Genomic DNA, 5,325 nt, shown 5'->3' on the forward strand with positions numbered 1-5,325 from the left:
TGCCTCACCTGCCACCACTCATCTTTACTGCTGGTGAACCCGATATTCAGCCGGACAGAGAGAGACGTTTAAAAGGTTTATTTTAATCATTATACCTGTAACAAAAAGGGCTGTGAGAAGTGGTCACAGGAAGCTGAAGAAGCCCTACAGGGTTGTTTTGAAGCTACTTACTGGTTTTCTCTTTGCAAGCCACATGGAGACGACATAAATGCCATGACTGAGTGTTTGACCGAATATATGAACTTCTGTCTGGACAGCATCATCTCCACCAGAAATGGCCTGAGCAGAGTCATAACCTGTTGTTCCAGTTAGTTCAATAATGGGCACTTTTTCAAACACTTAAACAATTTGATTGAATCAAATTAACTAGTGATGGTGAGATGAAGCCTCATGAGGCATTGAACCACTTGAGCCAACTGGTTCGAGAGAGAGTTCATTTCTTGGAGCTTCATGTGCACACGGAACTATAATCACAGCCAGCTGTATCTTAACACGTGTGATGCATTGATTTTTTGTCTATTATGGCTCTTGGGAATGACTTCACAAAAGGTGTTGGACGAAATCATTTGTCTACATAAATTGTGTATACACATATGTGTATAATAAAATATTGTTTCAATGTATTGTCTGTGTGTAATTATTCCCAAAATAGTAGTGTCATGTGATATGGCATGGTGTGTAATAATCAGACCTCTCAACTTTGATCAAAAGTTAAGAGTGAGATTATGCTAATTTTGGGTGCGGGGGGGGGGGGGGGGGGGTTATGGTCAACAATTTCCCCTCAGCAGCAACACTGAAGCACACAGAGGTTCACGCTGCGTCTTTACGCATGATCCAGCTGCTGATGTCTCCCTCTTTTCAGCTCAATGCACTTCTAGACTGTTACAGTTTATAACATTCTCAGCACCTTTCACAGCGACAGGTTTCTCAGTCAGTCGCCGCGCTGACCAGACAAATTTCTATTGCTCTCGTCGGTGCGGTGGGCGGATTTTACCCCTGTATGTTGTTAAAAACGAAAGAGCATGAAACACAGCTAGTAACTCTCCTATTGACTTTAACTGGCAAACGTTGCCACCGATGTGAGGACATTAAACGTAGTGATTCACGTTTTGAATGGTGAACGGTGATAAAAGCACCTGCTCCGAGGGAAAGGGGGGGGAGGAGCAAGCGCTGAGGCACAGAAATACGGTGCATGTAGTTAAAAAATGCAGAATTAATAAAAATGAAACTTATAAACAGACCAAGTGGCGTTTTAAACTGCATCTGGTTAGCAGAACTGTTTTATGATCCAGCGTGCAGCCATGACTGGTTCTGAATGAACCGGTCATCTGGCAAACTCTGAGCCACTTCCCGAAGCAGTCACGTGGTACAGCCGGGCAGCAAGGCTTCGTACGTCATCGTTCTCGGCTCCTCCCCTAAATGAAGCAAGCCTCGATACGCACTTTACGGAAACGCCCCCTCCATTACTCGACACATGCCTCAAAGCCTCGGCACATCACGTAACATCACTGAAATTAACTAATAATGTAAAAAAAAAAGATTTGTTCACTCCTGCATAAATCAGAAAAACAAATATCATTCTTTCTAAAGTGAAACCTGCTAAAAAACATATCAAACTGTGACTTTAAAACTGAGGTAAGTGCCGAAGCATGAATTTTGTTTGCGATTGCACAATTAGTCTCCTGCATTGCCTTATTAATGCTTTAAAATGGTAGAATATGCAATTTGATTGCCAAATGAGCCAGGCTTCCACAAATATATATATTTTTTGACATGTAGAATATTTTTGCCACATGAGTACCCCTGCTCTTACATGCCTTCTCTGCTGTACAGAGCAATATCTGTGACTCAAAAACACAACAAGTAATCTCATGGGGTGCTATTTAGATGTTTTGCTTACCTCAGGATGCTGGAGAGTTGAAATTGAAAGTGAAACTTTATGGCTTCACTTGCCTGATAAATTGGACTAATAACTATGTGACCACATGGGGACACTTTACTATTCTTTGAAATTTAATTCTTGGTTGATCTTTTAATTTGAAGAAACAAATTAGGAGATGACATCACGGAAAAGTAAAATAATTTCCAATATGCACTCCATAAAACTTTAGAATTTTACATGACCAATCTTACTTCACAAGAACTATCCAGAAGACACTGGACTTGAGCTCCCAATGTACCTAAAAATATATAATTATATAGTCACAAATGTCTGAACCTGTTTTAAAAACAAACAGGCCTAGATTGGAAACAGCGCCACAACAGCTTTTGTGTTGGTATACAGTATTAAATGCTGAGTATTTGTTGTTGCATTATTATTGTATGCAAGTTAGGGGCTTGTAAAGATTTATAATTAAATAGATTACCTAAAGATAATACAAATAAATACTATTATGTTTACTGCAGTTGCTTCACAGAGCAAATACTGAAATGATAGGTTATCACTAAAATAAAAGGTTGTGACAGTTCCAGTAAAAATACAGAATCAATATTTCCATCCCAAAGGTTATTTTACAGTAATCTGCTTATTTGCAGATGGTTTTCTTAGGACTGGGTAAGCTGCAAATATTTGCTTTAAGTGAAACTTAAGATTGGGTCTTCGAATAGGAGAGGAAGCAGTTAAATATGTTTTCTGCCAACAGTTAGCTTGAACAGTGTCCTTTTCTTCTTCAACAGTGTACAAAATTTGCAGCTCAATCCTGAGAGCTCCATCTCAATTGATCACCGGCTGTTCCTACTGTATTTATACATAAACAGGTTTTTTTCTGTTTTTGCTTTCTTTCAAATTTTTTTTTTACATCAAAAGATAATACATTAACTGCTTTTATTGATAAAGTTAAGTACAACTTCAATAGTCTAGCGTTTGAACAGCTGATCTGCTCACTTGAAAATTGTACCCAAGGATGAACCAGATTTCTGAAGGTCCACAGCTGTTTTACTGGTACTTCTGGTACTTTACAGATTTCTTTTGATTTTCGTATACACAAACCCCACCTTCATTTAATCTCCATTTACCCAATCAGAAGCTTTCAAAGCCATGACATCACCAGCTGGGCTTTCCCAAATTTTTTACAGCATATTAATCATTAAAAATACAATAAAGTGATTAATGTAATGTTTTTTTAATCTGGAATTATATATGTGATTTATTATATTTTTAATTAAAATAAAATATATTTTCTCTGTCATTATTCTGGCATTTAACAAAATAATGTTGATTATCCAAACCAACCTAAAGAAGGAAACATTTAGTTTCAATATCAAACTGTGTTTTTGATTGTAAAGCATATTATTTTTTTAGCTATTTTCCTTTCTCCTCTTAAGCTAATAAAAGAATTTTGTGAATATTTACTACAGAAACATCGACTGCGTGACTAACACTGAGATAAATATCACAGCAAGCTAAGAAACAAATACTTATTGACACAAACACCTCTAGTATAAGGTAAGATCACTGTCAAAATAGACTTGTACAGAAAAGGATAGTTGTGTCCATATTAGTCAGAAGTTGTGCATAACATTTGTAAATTCATAATAATTGAAATCGCATTCAAAAGATACAACATACAGTTTAAATAGTTACAACTTCAATAACTAATATATACAAATTTCAGGTTTAAATTTGTGCTTTATTCTTCATGAACACAAACAGCAGCGGCTGCTTGAGAATACAGATTTTTTCTTTGAAAATACGAATTCACAACAGTGGTCTGACGTCACGGTTTCCAAGGCTGGTTAATGGAGCACAGAGTGCGAAGATAAGAGCCGCGCATGCGTTCTTCAGATTGACCGTCTCAGAACGCACCGCGGCCGCAGCTTGATTCCAGACAGCGCAAACAGAGCTCACAGCGGTAAGTTAGACATTCCCTTTTCTGCTGCTGTTGTTCTTCAAAAGTACTTTTTCAGATCATTTGAGGCAAGAACATTATACTTTTAAGCTTCCCTATGTGGCCTGTTTACAAAGTTAGTGCGTAATTTTAATAAAAGGTCCGACGTTGAGCGTCTGTGCCAACTGGTAGGTTTTTTAAGATTGACAGCCTATTTCCTACTTTTATCTTTAAAAAAACAACATTGAGGATGGTATTAAACATATGATCACGTTGAAATTGTGACTATTTCTCTGTAAATAATTAAAATGAAAACATAATTTTTATATATTAGTAACAGTAAAGGCAGTAGGGTACTGACCTTCACAGCATTGATCATTAAGGAAAAGTCATTTCTGTCCGCCCACCTTTACAGTGATTAATCTATAAATTATGTGCAGTTAGTTCAGTTAATTCTCAGTGAAATGGTAGAAATACCAGAAAAGGGTAGCCATTTGTTACATTTACTACTATATATTTTACCTTTTCTTTCTTGAGAACTATAATAATCTGCATGTTAACCACATATAGTTTTATGGTGTGAAAAGGTGAGAATTGAAAAAACAATTATGGTAACATTTGGCATTTTTTATTTACAGGAAGAAACAGAAACAAAATATGTGAGGACACCTCTGTGCCAATCCTCCAAATATTTTTTTAAGAAGGGGACCTGAAACCAGCCGTCAGGCTAAACAGGGCCACCATCGTCCTCCTCCTTCAGCTGCTGCCATCCAGAAGGCCCATGGATGGCCACTGGCTGGCCTGTGGTGCATCCTATAGGGCAGGGGTGTCCAGCTCCAGTCCTCGAGACCTAAAACTTTTAGAGGTTTCCCTGGCCCCACACACCTGAATCAAATAGCACAATTAGCTCCTCAGTATGCAGTCAAGTTCTTCAGAGTCTTGCTAATTAACTGATTATTTGACTCAGGCGTGTCAGACCAGGGACACATCTAAAGGTTGCAGAACACCGGCTCTCGAGGACTGGAGCTGGACACCCCTGCTATAGGGAAACAGCTTGCCAGTAAGATCGCTTACCTCCTTGTCCTTAAATAGAGCCAACAATGACACACAACTGATACATACATTATATTAATTGGATAGAAGATTAAGACATATCAGCATATTACCTAAATTACAAGTTAATTTTATATTTGGTACAGTCCAAGTGGAGGCATGTTACAACAGGCACCACGACAAGGCGAGAAACCATTGGGCATGCCTTTGGTGGTCTGAAGACACGGTGGCGTTCCATCTTCTTAAGGGCGCTGGAGGTCCGCCCGACATTTTCCCCAAAAGTAATCGCCCTCTGCTGCATCCTCCACAATATTTGTATAGAGGCAGGGGACCAGCTAGACGTGGAGGACGAGGAGGTTGACCCAGAGGAGAACAGCCATCCGGCGGCTGAAGACAGGGAGCTGCTCCAGTTGGCTGCATGTTTAAGTGAACATGACATATGACC

Source organism: Fundulus heteroclitus, chromosome 13 (genome assembly GCF_011125445.2).
Source record: "Fundulus heteroclitus isolate FHET01 chromosome 13, MU-UCD_Fhet_4.1, whole genome shotgun sequence".
In the NCBI taxonomy this organism is placed as follows: domain Eukaryota; kingdom Metazoa; phylum Chordata; class Actinopteri; order Cyprinodontiformes; family Fundulidae; genus Fundulus; species Fundulus heteroclitus.